Source organism: Canis aureus, chromosome 18 (assembly GCF_053574225.1).
Source record: "Canis aureus isolate CA01 chromosome 18, VMU_Caureus_v.1.0, whole genome shotgun sequence".
Taxonomy (NCBI): domain Eukaryota; kingdom Metazoa; phylum Chordata; class Mammalia; order Carnivora; family Canidae; genus Canis; species Canis aureus.
This window is the reverse complement of record NC_135628.1, coordinates 31,727,014-31,743,449: the sequence shown is the minus strand read 5'-3', so window position 1 is coordinate 31,743,449 and position 16,436 is coordinate 31,727,014. Positions and strand designations below refer to the sequence as shown.

Genomic DNA, 16,436 nt, shown 5'->3' with positions numbered 1-16,436 from the left:
CTGTGTCTCTGCCTCTCTCTGTCTCTCATGAATAAATAAATAAAATCTTTAAAAAAATAAAAAAATAAAAAATCTATGCATGAAGCCATTATGGCCTCCCAAATTTTCCTCCATACTATATATTACTAAATTAAGAGAATGTTTTATTTGATCTTTTCCCGTGGATCTTGATAATGCCAGCTTCAAAGTGATACTCAATTGTAATGTGCCTCCCCCAACATTTCAGCTTGCTTTCTTTCTTTTTCTTTCTTTCTTTCTTTCTTTCTTTCTTTCTTTCTTTCTTTCTTTTTCTTTCTTTCTTTCTTTCTTTCTTTCTTTCTTTCTTTCTTTCTTTCTCTTTCTTTCCTTTCTTTCTTTCTTCTTTCTTTCTTTCTTTCTTTCTTTCTTTCTTTCTTTCTTTTCTTTCTTTCTTTTTTTTCTTTCTTTCCTTCTTCTTTTTTAAGATTTTATTTATTTATTCATGGGAGATACAGAGAAAAAGAGAGGCAGAGACACAGGCAGAGGGAGAAGCAGGTTCCATGCAGGAAGCCCAATGTGGGACTCAATCCCAGGACTCCAGGATCACGCCCCTGGTGGAAAGAAAGCGCTAAACCATTGAGCCACCCAGGGATCCCCAACATTTCAGCTTAAAGTAAAACTAATTATAACAATGTCCTCTTCACTTGTGTCTTAGTTATTCTATTTTACTAATAAGTTGTAAAGGTTAGGCAAACTAAAAACTGCACCTGTTTTTAACAAATTTGGCTATTCTTTTGAGGATATTATATGAAAGATAAACTTACACTGTGTTAGGCAACGGGACATTTCATGTAGATAAGTTGGTCAGTCATAAAAAATATAATTTGGACTTGGGCAGTCCTGGTGGCTCAGCGGTTTAGTGCCACCTTAGGCCCAGGGTGTGATCCCAGAGACCCAGGATCAAGTCCCACGTCGGGCTCCCTGCATGGAGCCTGCTTCTCCCTCTGCCTGTGCCTCTCCCTCTCTGTGTCTCTCATGAATAAATAAATAGAAATCTTTATATATATATAATTTTGACTTATTCATATGAACTCAGTATGACTTAATGCTGTTACCACCACAGCCAGAAATAACTTCCAGAGTACTTGAGAAAATATATATTCCAGTGTACGATTAATAACTGAAACATTAATTTCATTATCTCTGGAAATATCAAAAACATATTTTATGTCTATGTGCATTTTTACAAGAGAAGGAGAGAGAAAGAGTAAGGGAGAAAGCCAGTGAGAAAAGTCAAAATGATAATAAGAGAAAGAAAATGAGAGAATATTTGTTCCTGGGAAACCTCTGTTATCTTATTAAATAGCTTTAATGTTCTTCTTGGCATAAAATCAGTTAGGAGAAATCAGGAAATAATAGGCTCCACAGTGTTCCTTCTTGATTAGTGTACATAATTCTTGAAAAATTAATGTGTTAAAAAATATCAAACTCTCTCAAATCATTTGTGAATTAATAAAGACAAAGTAATACTTAGCTAAAGCAGTCTAACCTTTTATTGAAATGATTCATGATTTCATTTGTGTAGTAAAATGCTTTTATAAAGATGTTACTTTAAGATACAAATGTATGCTGGTATGTAGAAAGTAGCAACCCTTTCAGGATGTCTTAATATTAACATAAATTAATATTTAAGGACCAAGTAACCAAAGAACATAAAATACCTTTTTTTTAGACATTTTCTCTCATCTATACATGTTAAGAGTTTTTTTTTTTTTTTTTTTTTTTTAAGATTTTATTTATTTTTTTGAGACAGAGAAAGAGAGAAAGAGAGCAGAAGCAGGGAGGAGGGTCAGAAAGAGGGAGTAGCAAGCTGCTTACCAAGCAAGGAGTGTGATCTGGGGCTCCATCCCAGGACCTGGGGATCAAGACCTGAGCTGAAGGCAGATGCTTAACCAACCGAGCCACCAAGGCACCCCAGAAGGGGGTTAATTTGACTCAATATTTACATAACCATATTTAGCACTACAAATATGCAATCAAGTTTGTGACCATATACATGTGTCTTCATCCCTTAAAGTTCTAAAGTATATGTATAGAGTTTGGATACCAACATATATGTATATACATGAAAATGCAATTTAGATATTTCTCCAAAATCCATAAATTATATGACTACATAAGTAAAAAGATTTAAAATTCTGAAGTGAAGAATGAAAAGAAATATATGATAAAGAGTTTTAATTAAACTAGAAGCCACACATACTTCCTGATCATTCAAACAAGAATTCATTCTTAATATTTACATTCAGAAAATACAAAGACATCATCTGGCCAATGGACACTATCTAAAATTAACTCCTAAAATGTAATAGCAAAGCGATTAGGTTGCTTAGTTCTTTTTGGCACATGTACGCAAATCTATTTTGTCATCCTAATGATTTTATTGTTAGTAATTAGAATGAGTTTTTATTTTATATTAGACAGATCATTCCACCAAGTTAATTTCATAGTGTGAAGCTTTGTGAATTAGTAAATAGATATGAACTTCTATAGAGAAAAAAAATACTTTCACAGGGATCAAATATAACATAATACCTATAAATGCCTAAGAAATAGCATTACATTTAATATTTATATACTTAGAAAAGTAACTTTATAAATGATATAGCACCCACATCAGTTCATTTATTTAATATGCATTTATTAACTATAACTTTTTACCAGAAACTGGGCTAAATTCAGAGATTGAGAAGTAAGAATAGAGTCCTTGCCTTCAATATCTCAATGGTTAAATTGAGAAAGCAAACAAAATAACACACAGTTCATGTCACAACAGAATGTTCTTTGGAAGCAGTTGATGCAGATTAAATAAAGAATATATCAAGATTGGCTTAATAAAGGTGGAGACAGACACCTGAGTTGAATTGTGAAACTGTAGTAAGTTCATCCTCTGATGAACTGGAACGTGAGGAAAAGGAGGAAGTGAATGAAGGTTTAATATATAAGAAAACAGGTGAATATAGAAAACCAGGAAAGTGATTAGATGAGGAATTCTGGACAGTGTGAAATAATGCATTTTGTCAGGAGAAAGGGGAAGGTGAATGATCTTTCCCTTCATTATATTATGAGCTATAAATTAGTGAATAAGTTTGGGAAAGGGCAAAAAAAAATCAGTTTCATATTAGACATATAAAATTTTAGACACCTATGGGACATTATTAATCTGGAAATGTTGCTTCATAGTTAAATAAATCTATATGCAGCTGCAGAGAGAAATCTGAGATGGAAGGCAATATTCAGAAGCAATCCAAATGTATTTGATGATCAAAATCAGGAAAGGAAGTAAGAAGGAACAGAACAGAAGTTAAAATGGTCATGATGGAATGCAGCAAAGATTTGTTCTTTTATGGGATTAAAATCTTGAGCAAATTATTTAAACTGTCTAATCATGAACTTCCTCATCTGCAAATGGAGAAAATGCCTAACTCATAAGGTTGCTATAATTTGGCTAACACTTGACTTATGCCCTACAAATCTCTATTATTTTATTATTATATAATTAAGGAAGTGTGTGTGCAGGAAATAGAGTTCTGGGTATGACATTCTAGGAAAATATGACCTTTGAGGGACTTACCAAGAAGGATGTGTCCAATTATATAAGAAGAAACAACTCTAGAGATAGGAAACAATTATTTCCTAATATCCAAGGGAGAAGAAGGTGGTTGGGTGGCTCAGTCAGTGGAGCATCTGACTCTTGATTTGACTCAGGTCATGATCTCATGATCAGTCATGAAATGAATACCTCAGTTAAGCTCTGCACTCTGCAAGGAGTCTATTTGAGATTCTTTCCCTCTGCTCCTCCCCCTGTTCTCACTCTGTCTCTCTAAAGATAAATAAATAAAACTTATAAAAATAATTTCCAAGGGAGAAGAGACTTTCAAGAAATATAAAAATAAATAGGACTTTAATTATCACACAGAGGTTTACTACTGGCAATAGCAATCTCAATGGAGAGTAGAGTCAAAATCCCAACTACACTGAAGAGGAAATGAAAAATGGAAAAATACCTCATTTTATTAAAAAATTAGTTGTGAAGAAAACAAATGAATGGGAAGGTAAGTAGATTTACATTTGCACAAAAATTCTTCAAACTAAATATAGCAGCTTCATCAGTTTTATATGTTGCTCATTTTTTTGCAACATTGCAATAACCTAGGAATCATTTCCTTTGGCCTTAAATCTATACATTCCTATTGTAATTTATAATAACATTTTATTCATTGCATGTTTTTGTAAACTAAATCAAATCACTTTAATACAGAGTGGGTTTATATTAAGAGGACTTACATAGGGGCACTTGGGTGGCACAGATGGTTAATCATCTGACTCCATTTCAGCTCAGATCCTGATCTCAGGGTTGTGAGACCTAGCCCCAAGTGGAATTCCACACCCTGCATGGAATTTGCTTGAGGTTCTCTCCCTCTCCCTCCACTCGAGCTCTTTTTTTCTCTCTCTCAAATAAATAAATAAAATATTTTTAAAAGGGGCTTACAAAAAAAAAAGGGGGTTACATAGTTAAGGTAAAAATGCAGTTGAAGAGAACTGCTCAAGATGTAATAGCAAAGGGGTAGGATAATGAATGAAGCGTCAAAGAAGCAAGAGGAGCAGGAATCCAGAGAAAAGTTGAATACACTTTATTTAGTATAGATGCCACATCTGATTATAAAAAGAGGGGAGGGAATCAAGATAGATATGACTATTGGGGGGTTCATAATGGTAGGAATAATAAACATAACTTGAAGTAATTTGCTTTTCATGATCTCTCATTCATAAATTAGGAGCAAAGAAGAATAATGGTTTTGTGGGATGTGATATTTATAAAATTTGATGCCCTCTTTGAAAAAAAATATGTAAAAATCAGGTTTTATAAATTATACATAAATGTGTATGCATATTTATTTAGACTAAGAAAAGAAAATAGATTAAGAAGCAGACAGACACTACATCATAAGGTTGAAAACTGCCTGATAGACTTAAAAGTTTTTAATATCTGATTGGCTTTTCATATGACAATAATTTTGAATAGTATGTTTTATGAAGAGATGACAAGATGAAATTAAATTGTAGATTTCTATAGGCTGATTACCTCTATGTTAAATTATTTTAAACTTTCACCCTTCTTCAGTGATAGAGTTTTAAATGAAAGTAAAGTTTATAACCTGAAAAAGATTTTCTGTAGTAGTATTATCCAGACTTTAAGGACTTCATTACTTAAATGACCTGATATTTGAGTTTTACTTATTTTTTCCAGAAGGCTCATTAGAGATTATAGAATCAGTAGCAGAATAACGAGTTATTTGTGTGTGTTTGTGTGTATTTTCATGTGCATATATGCATACACACAGAATTTGACAATTAAGGCCTATATTTTAATTAATAAAATATAAAAATTCCTTTGGATGCAATTATGATTTATGTGTATACCAGAATCAACTCAGAGCATATGGTTTTATCTACTATTTTTTCCTTTAGTCAAAACCATATTATTGCCATGATTATTTGCTTCAAACAAAATCTGTATTCAAATTATCACCACAAGAGCAAGTAAAATCATTAGTGCTTTACCTTTTTATGGATTATCTGTTTAAAGCATTCTGATTACTCTGATATAAAAATGGCATTGCTTAATCTTTTTAAAGTTCTTTAGCCAATGAAGGTAAAATATTAACAGTTAATCACTTCACTTATAACACACATAAGAAAACTTGGAATTGAACACGAACACTAACTTAGAACATTTGATCTAAATAAAAAGTCATGCTTCAAAAAGTGATATGCAAAGAGATTTTCTGCAGTTTAAATGGTCGCTTTGATCAGATACTTAGCTATTAATTTTGAAGTAGATCCTGATGTTTCCACAGCATATTTGTGCTTATTAGTTTCAATAAGGTCAATGATATCACTAGAACTCCCATTTTTGGTGCTACATGTTGATAAGAACTCCATAAAATCATGTCTTCATCATCAATTAATTCTAATTAAATAGAAACTAAGAACGGAATTTTTCATTTAATATGCATTTTTATTTTTTGCCTAATTTTTGCTGAAAAGTTTTACTGCAACACAAAAGTGTTATAAAACACAAGTATTTATAGATTTAAACTACATGTCTAGTTTTTTAAAAACACCGAATAAGAATATTCAAAGTAGGGGGATCCCTGGGTGGCTCAGCGGTTTGGCGCCTGCCTTTGGTCCAGGGCGTGATCCTGGAGTCCAAGGATCGAGTCCCGTGTCGGGCTCCCTGCATGGAGCCAGCTTCTCATCTATCTGTGTCTCTGCTTCTTGCTCTCTATCTGTCTCTCATGAATAAATAAATAAAGTCTTTTTAAAAAAAGAATATTCAAAGTATTCATTAAAAATTATTGGGAGGACTGCTCATCTTCTTTTCCTCACATTTATTTAACATACATCTAATGTATGATTTCCCCCCAATCTCCATGGACATTGCTGATTGGTATGTTTGTTCTCCTGTGCATTTCACAAGGAGATGAGAGTCAGTGGCCAAGGCATAATGGGCTGCTATACCAGTTAGCCATTAGGAGTTTTAATGCATATTTAATGTTTTCTTTCAACTCACTATATACTGTACTTCAGAAGAAACTGTTGCTTGTCTTTGTGTGTGGGAATGGTTGGGAAAAGACAGTTAAATTTTCTGATAATGTTTCAGATCTAATGGTTATATGTTAAAGTGAGAACACCATTCATTGAACAGATGTGTCTTAACATCCTACTAGAGGGTAACATAGCAGAGACTGGATATACACACTGGAGAGATCCGAAACCCATCATCATCAGAACTTATTATAATGCACCCATTAATAACAATACCTAAATTAAAAATACAAAATTCCTAGCTAAATACTAAACTGGTATAGATGCCAGAAAGTCAAGAAAAGACCAGAAGACTCAAGGATAAATGTGATTCTTATACTCATGGGAATCATAAAACTCTATGTGATTGGGCCCCTCAGTACCATTTTCATATGCTACTTCTAACCATTCTGCTTCAGCCACCTGGCCATCTTGCTAATGTCCCCCAATCACGTCAAATATTGTCCTGTCATGATGCTTAATTCCTGTTCCTCTCTCTGCCTCAAATGCTCTTCTATGAGATGGCCAAATGGTGTGCTCACTCATCCTTCATGTCTATACTCAGGAAGTTCTTCCCTACTCAGCCTATATAGAAAAACAACAGAGCATTCACTACCAATGTATATTCTATTTACCTTCTCCACTGACATAATGTATATTTTATTAGTTTAATCTGTCTTCCAGCACTGAAACATAAGGCCATGTGAGCAGAAAATGTTACCGGTTTTGTTCAAAGTGGACTGAAGTTCTAAAATTTATCCCTAACATCTGTTAGCCATTTAATAAATATATGCTTAATCAATTTATGTTACTATTATGGTGGTTATTATTAAGCTATCATTTACTTATACTTAGTTGTTGCATTGTTATTCTATTTGTTTGTAAATTAAAATGTCCACTTTTATTCTTTTTAATTAATTTAATTTAATTTAATTAATTTTAATTAGGAGTAAGCTACATGATCATCATTCCTAAATGATTCTGAGGTAATCATCTACTATGAGTTTTCTTATATTCATTCATTAGTAAGGACATGTCCTTTAACTGCCTGGGGCAGATGGAAAGATGTGCCAGGGAAAGATGCTGGGCAAGCTTAGCAAAAGGTGAATATTCAAATAAAATAGTTTGTTATTTATTAGAAACTTGACTTTTGTAGAATATAATAAGAAACAGGTGAAATCATATAGACAAATGAATTGGTTATTTCTAGCAGCCAATTCAGGTGAAATTATTCTTTTCAGAGTGTTCAGGGAATTTAGGTAAGTAATAATCTCTAAATAATAACAGAGATGTCTAGTCTAACTGCTATTTGGCTAGCTACTATTGCTTTATTTGTGAGATGAATAAAAAAATTCCAGATTTTTCAACATCTTTAAAGTCATAATGAGTTGTAATTATGACTTCTACGGAAAGTTCTTCTACAGGGTAGGCGATTATGTGACTTTGTTGATTATAGCAACATGTTAATGTTTTTGTGTCATTTACTAACCTATAAATCTTTAATATAAAAACAAAAAATGATTTTCTAATTCAATTGCTCTAGTGATAAAAACAGAATTATGGTCATCCATTTAGTTGCATTTGGGTAGCTCAGTCAGTTAAGCATCCAACTCTTGATTTCAGCTCAGAGCATGATCTCAGTGGGGAGTCTACTGTAGATTTTCTCTATCTCCCTTGACCATTCCCCCTTAAAAAATAAATAAATCTTTAAAAAAAACCCACAGAATTATGCTTACACATTTCATTGAGGGGTTGTGGCTCACAAAATTATCATAAAATATGATTAATCATAAGGATTGAAAGGGTGAGCTGACTGCTTTATTTTTACATTACCAACAATTTTTACAACTAACATTTTTTTTCTGGAAATTTCCAGTAAAGCTATATTGAATTTTGATAAACTTTTTCTAAGTCTTCTGAGGATTTTTTTTTAGCTCTCTGACATAACAATATTCCATAACAGGAGACATTATGTAGGAGGTCATAAGTTCTGATTCAAGATGGCTTTTATTTACATAAAATATGGTAGAAACTTTGTTATATAAAGTAATATCTTAAATTAAGAAAGTAATAAAATCTGTGAAATCTGTTATATCTTTCCTAAGTTACACATTTATCATAATAGAACATATTAAAAGATTTCCCTATGCAAATATATATGATACTTAGAATATGTGAATTTAAAGGCTGTTAAATTTTATTTTTAGTATTATATATGTTTTGCACTTAGTTCAGTTAGATGAAACCAAAGATTTCTATAAAGCACCTTTCATGAAAAATTCATTATACCTAATTATGCTACCAATATGGAAAATAATTTACATGATTTGAAAAGATTTATTTTACATTTTGTTTCAGTTCAATAAATACCTGATATTTTTTCTGAATATTTTAGGGATGATATGAGAATAAAATAAACCATGTGTATTTTCACAAAGCATCAAGTTAGAAATGAAAAAGCTATCTCACAAGTACACAAAAACTTGATATTGACTTTTCATAGGCCACATTAGCATACCCAGTTGTAACAGCTAGATATGTGCATGTTTACTTTAATGTTCTGAAAGAAAAAAAAATACATTGTTCTCTAACCAGAAAACAATGCATATTTTATATTTCATCTTTTCCAAAAAGCTTATACCTCCAAATAATTTATTCAGTTAGATCACAATATGCATTATCAGGAAGAAACCAATTTTATGACATAGATATTAGTTTTAGAGATCACAAAAGAGAATAGAATCAGAGAGAATCTATTTAAGGAGATACAATGGAAGCAAACAAACTAGCCATTTCTGCCTTGAAAACAAAGACAAAAAGAGAAATGCTCAGAGAATATGGTATTTACTAAATAATTCACACTAAGGATTAGCATAGTTTCAATACACTAAGAAAAGTTTCTACTCTATAAACAAAGTGTCAGAAAAGAAATAAATAAATAAAGATAGGATAAGAGAAGACATGCATACAAAAAGATTAAAAATTTGGTGTCCTAAAAAGGAAAAATGGGAAAAAAAGGATATTAAAATAAGGAATAATTGCAGGCTCATGTTGGCAGATAAAACACATATATTTTTAAAGTACACCTATTGTAGCAGTGAGAAAGTAATATACCAGAAACAAATATGAAACTAAATCACAGTGAATATTACAGTAGTAGAGACCTTACAGAATGGAACAGTTTCCAAAGCAAAACACTAAAAGGGAACCACTACAAAAGTAGCTCTATCAACAAAGCTTAATTAGAGTTAGCACAGCCAGAAATAGGTATGGCAAGAGTCATGACAAGCAAGCAGGTCAGCCATGGGACTAAGTGGAGGCTTAGAGCATAGCCTGGCTACAGTCCCCATTAAAAGCCACCTGTGGCATTCGCCTCCAAGATAACAAGGAACAGCTTTCCATAGAAGCACAGGTCTACCACTTGTGACACAGTGCAGTAGTATCAGAAACAGGGCATTCACATAGTGATCCAACTGAAACTAGAAATTCAGTGCGATTCCATTCAAACTCATTTTTTTTTTGAAACTTGAGACATGAACAAACAAGGGAGGATACACGTCATTAAATCACTAGAATCAACAAACAGATCAACAAAGCAAAGGGTAGCAATACTCTAGCATATATATTATTTATTCATATATGAAATATGTCAATTCAGTGGAGAAACAGTGAACTAATGAATAGCTTTTGTTGGGACAATTACATTTTTTTAATTATTTTTTTAAAGAGAGCAGGTGAGGGACAGATGGTGGGAGGAGAGAGAATCTTAAGCAGGGCTCCACATCCAGCATGAAATCCAACATGGGCTCAATCTCACAACCCTGAGATCATGTGACCTGAGTTGAAATCAAGTCAGACACTAAATGAACTGAGCCACACAGGTGCCCTGGACAATTACATTTAAATGTAAGGGGGAAACTGTGCTCCATCTCTACTTAATCTGTATCTTTCAGTGAATTTCTAAGAGAAAATGTAATCTTTAAAGATGAAACGTCAGAAATTTAAAACAAAATATAAAAGTAACAAAAGATATACAGGAACATTTCATAATCTTGGCTTGAGGAAAGATTTTCTAAAACATATAAAATAGAGAAATCATCTTTCATAAAATTAGTAATTGAAAATTTTCAATGTTTATGTGGATAAAAAAGAAGAAAATATATACATTTAAGGTATACAGAACAAACTAGAAGAAAACATTTGCAAGGTATAGAAAATGATGGTGTTAATATTTATGAAATGAGATCCATAAATGAACATTAAGAAGGACAAATAAAAGGAAAATGGGCAAATAAAAGAGCATATGCTTTACATAAGAAATATAAAAGTTTAGTATAATAAGAAAAAAAATACTTGTTTGGAGCATCTGTACTTTCGGCCTTATTTGATTATGGGAAAACAGTGCTGAGAACGTTCTTGATAGATCTATTAAACAAGTAAACCTACTGTATTGACCCAAATAATAGGGTAAGCATATGGCCAAAGTGAGGACAATGAGACAGTTTTTCTCTGAAATTTGAATATGAACTTTGATCTAAGAGATAATTATGAGTTGCTGATTCATCCATATGTGACAACCTGTAAAAATGGTAGTGCAAAAGACTGACGATTTCCAAGAATTTACAATGATTAGTAGAAATGTTATTGGGAAGTTACCATATTTGTACCATATCAATATGGCCTATAATACCTTAATATCTATTATATCTATTATATGCAATCAACCTATTTATTCTGTAATTCTCCTTGCTGACTGGATAGAATCACCTGGGGAGGTTTTAAGATATTCAAATGCTTGGTACCACCCCTCAGATATTCAGAATCTGCCTATATTCTGCACCACTGCTTCAACCCATACCTATGTCCTCACAGAGATTTTTTTTTATTCTCACTCGGTAAGGAAAAAAAAAATGGTTTACCATTGCCCCTCTATGACATACGAGAAGTAGCAGACTGCTGTGCCAGCACGGCTATACTGGGAGTATATAGGGAGGACAGGAAAGAAGACCAATTGACCAGGGGGCAGGATTTTAACCAGTAAAACTTGTTGTCTACTTGATGTTCAGAGTTTATGAAATACACCAATGCAACAGTACTGGCTAATAATATAGCTTATACTTTGAGGGACTCGGAAAGAACAAGAATGGATAATTAGTGCTAAAAGAAAAGCTTATATAAGCGAACTGCTCAGGATGAACCCATAGTTGGGACTATAAATGACCCAAAGGAATCCCCATCAGCATTTTTTCTTAGTTACTCCTAGTGAGCATGCAAAAAAAAAAAAAAAAAAAAAAAAAAAGGCTCTAGTTCATATTGGTAGGAAGAGAGGCTATGGAGGATGCTTGGGTGGCTCAGTGGTTAAGGATCTGCCTTTGGCCAAGGGCGTGATCCTGGAGTCCCAGGATCAAGTCCCTCATCGGGCTCCCTGCAAGGAGCCTGCTTCTCCCTCTGCCTCTCTCTGTGTGTCTCCCATGAATAAATAAATAAAATCTAAAACAAAGTTATTTTTAAAAAAGAGAGAGGCTATGGAAGAAATAACACTAATTTATTTTCAACAAGAAGGGTAGTTACTGACTCTGGAGTGCTCAGTTGTCATCAAAGAAACCAATAAGTAAACTCCAATATGTTGATTTACTTTAGGGACTCAGCCAACTATTTAGGGACAGTCTAAATAACCTGATCCTTTTCATAATGCAACTGAAGCCTTTTGTCTCACTGCACTAGACATTTATTCTAGTAATTGGATTTACTTTTCCTTCCCATTATATCTTGTCAATGTCATAGCAATTGATTTATTGAATGATTTAGACACTATCATAATGTCTCACACTGTTGTCTCCTTTCAAAAAGTTTCTTTCACTGAGAAGGAAGAAAGACAGTGGGTCGATCCTCCCAAGACTTAAAAGTCTTCTCTTGTGTTTTATCAGGCAGAGGCAGTTAGTCAGTATAACTGAAATAGCCTACTAAGGATTCAGTCACTGAATCAGTGGTAATACTTAAATGGTGTTCTACAAGCCACGTAGCATGTGCTCTAAACTATATGATGCTGCTTACTCGTGTCAGGAAAAAACATGGTTCTGGGGCCAAAAGGTAAAGTCTGGGTGATGGAAATTGCAATTACATTTAATACACATTGTGATTGTTAATTTTATGTGTCAACGTGGTTGGTCCATGAGGTGACCAGATAATTGACCAAACATTATTCTGTGTGTTTCTGTGATGGTATATTTAGATGAGATTTACACTTAATTTGGTAAACCATGTAAAGGAGATTGCCCTCCAATATGTGGGTGGGCCCCATCCAACCAGCTGAAGGTCAAAATAGAATAAAAGACTTACCCCACTCCATAAAGAGAGAACTCTTTAGCTTGATGCCTTCAAACTAGGACATTGGCTCTTTCTGGTTCTAAAATAGCTTGCCAACCTTTAGATTCAAACTGAAACATTGATTCTATAGATTTTGTACTTGCCGGTCCCCAGTAACATATAAGCCAATTCCTTATAATACATCTCTCTATATATGACCTATTGGTTCTGCTTCTCTGAAGAACACTGACTAATACATCTACTTTCAAAATTTTGCTTCCCACCTCCTTGATTTTTAGTTACTATGGTTTACATGATTTAACACCAAAGTGAAGAATGCTGCCATATGAGACAATAAAGTTTTCATTGAGTTAGTAGCTAAAACTGACACCAAGACATTTTTCAGGCTTTTCAAAGCACTAGGTAAACAAGCAAAAAAAAAAAAAAAAAAAAAAAGGAAAGAAAAAAGATTAGGTTTGCTGCTATACAATGGGAATAGAGAATTGTAATAGGATCTATCCTTCTAGCATTGGTTTACCATGAAAGCCTAAGTTAATATATAACAACCAAAAATCATAGGGGCCTAACCTTACAGAGGTTTATTTAGCCCTCATCTTTTGGGGATCATGGGTATAGTGGTGTGTGGGAAGAGGAGGCCTTTCTACCTCTCTTCACTCTGTGATCCCAGTTAACAAAAGAGGCAATCTCTGAATTACTGCTGGTTACTGCGGCAAAAGATAAAACACGGAAAATCTACTTTCTGCCTATAGTTTATTGTGAGAGAGCCATATAAACACTCTAAATTGCTACAGTTAAAGGAAGTTAAATAAAATCAAGTGCCTGGGAGGAGACCTGGAAATATTTGATAATAACTCTAATACTGCCATGTACCACCATGCCTTTCAGTAAAGGTAAATGAGGGACTAATTCAGCCCTAGGCAAATAATACTACCAAAGTCTCAGGACGATCAGTTATAAACAGGTCACTGCACTGGGTAAAAATGTTTAGGCAGCAGAAATATTTTAAGTTTCAGCTACAACTTCCAACCAGTTGTAAAACCAAGGCCACAGACTTTACACGTGTTTCATTCATAAAGAATGAATTAAAATCATCAATCAATTAAATTCATATTTGCAGTTAAATCTTTAATTTTCTCATTACATTTCTGTATCTTAAGCCCAAATGTATGGAGACTGAGGAGAAAATAGTCATCTCCACAGATGTTTCCAGCAAACCCGGACTTGGAACTGGATATAGTAAGTGTATGAAAATTTAGGGTGTCTACAATTTAGGAGACTGTGTGTTTTCAGTTGTACATTTGGTAGTAGCAATATAATGACTAGTATAATTCTGTTTTTCAATTGTTATGATCAGAAAAGAAGAGATATTGGACATCCCTATGGCTGGATTATGCTGAACACCTATTGTTTATTTCCTTCAAGAATTCATCCTTGGATTTTAGCACCTTTGTATATCTTTGAGGGAACAAACCTTGCCAGGACTATCAGTCAAGATCCCTCATCCTAAATAAGCAAAGGCTGTGGTGTGGGAAATAAGAGAAACCAGTAAATATACTTCTCCCTGCGATCTGAGTGCTGAGCAGAGAAATAAGAATACCAAAAGCAACTGGAATCAATTCCTCTCAGCAAAAACTACCATGGACTTTGTCCTTTTATTCCTACTACTCCATTTCCTCATATTGTCCTGATCCTATCCTTACTGAAATAGTTCTTTATTTTTCTACTAAATCTAGGAGTAACTTCATAATGGTACTTTATATTGGATACTAAGCCAGAGCAGATTTCTGTTGTTTATAGAAAAGCATATCTAATTAATGCCATGTTATGCTTTATAATTGATCAAAGACATGTGAATACAAATATATTTATTTTTTTATTCTCAAGTATATTTTCACCTATCACATTAAAAAATTGAAATATCTGAAGATAATCGAGTTAAAGAATACTGGGGGGAAATAAGCCTTATATGCTATTTCTGGGATTATAATTCAACTCAAAATTTTTTTTATTAGAACTTTGGCAGAACCTTACACAATTAAAATGGAAAATATTCTCAATCAAGCAATCCTACCTATATCAACCTATTTGATGAAAACATTTGAACATGCTTTTGAGAAACAAATACATTGATAAACATTAACTTTGAATATTTGATAATAATTTAAAAGTACAGACTATCTCAATGCTTATCAATAATTCAATAGCTAACAAAACTATGGAATATAGTGCAGCTCTTAAAAATAATCAAACTGATCAATATCTGGACTCAAAAAATATCCATCATACACTTTTGAGTTAAAAAAAAAAAACAAGATGCAGAGCAATAAAAGATCGATACTTCAAATTATATAAAAAACTACTTATTTATATAATATACATATGCATGTGTGTATGAATGCATTATACACATGAATACATTATATTTAAAAATATCACATATACACAGGAGGTTTTATGTTCATATAAGGAGTTCTGGTATAATAAACACAAACAATTTGCAGTGCTATTATCTGAGGAGTGTTAGTGCTTCAAGGGAGGCCTTTAACTTACTTACTAAATGATACTTATTGTAGTGTGGATTTTCTCAAGTACATATATATCACTTTTATTTTTTCAATGTATTAAAATAGAGTACAGGATAATAGGATGCCTAAAATTGAGAGAGTGTAAGCAACCATGTGATACATATTTATAGAGTGGGAAAAAATGAAATGGTGAAAACAAGGCTAAAGTCAATATTATTGCAGTATATTTACATAGAGCTATAAACATGTAATTATCAACTGATATTACTATAAATAGTATTGATAATAATGAACATTAATTTAGGACATATGTAATAAGCATATTTTATATGCTTCATAGGAATGATCCCATTTAACTTCACAACTATCCTATAAAATAGGTAATATTTTTCTCATTTTACAGAAAAAGACCAAGAAGACACATAGGCTTATAATAAAGTTCAGTAGGCATTGCATTTAATTATGAAATATGGGAAAATCCTGGATTTATTGGTCTGAATAGAACTACAGAGGTCCTGGAATAGCTAAACTTTTGAATACATCATTGCTTAAACAGAATAAGAGCTACTGCTTTGAAATTCAGAGAATATTGAAGAATAAGAAAAAGAGCCATCCTGACTAAGTTTCTGTGTTAACATAAAGGTTTTACTTTTGCTTTATCTAGATTGGGACTTTTTTGGTTTTTGCTTTATCTAGATTGGGACTTTCTGCGTGTGGCTCAATAGCCAATAATCTGATCATGATCCTTTAGATTCTGGGGTCTGGAACTTGACAAAGACATTGTTCTGAACTAACTGCTTATGATGATCCTGCCTTGTACAGCAAGGGTGTACTACAGATAGCTGCTCTGCTGGCACTGGCCAGCAGGTAGCAGGGAGTGAACGAAAGAGATGAATATATGAGAGCCTGTGCTAATTAATTGTATTTTATTTACATTTATTTAACATTAGACACAATGGTATACATTTTGTTCTG

The 16,436-nt window shown here is 33.0% G+C and overlaps 1 protein-coding gene across 8 annotated transcripts in view; it reads right to left on the bottom strand.

Annotated features, from left to right (window-relative positions):
• Positions 1-16,436, bottom strand: part of DGKB (diacylglycerol kinase beta) — a 695,680-nt gene that overhangs the window by 414,228 nt on the left and 265,016 nt on the right. The window lies entirely within an intron of this gene.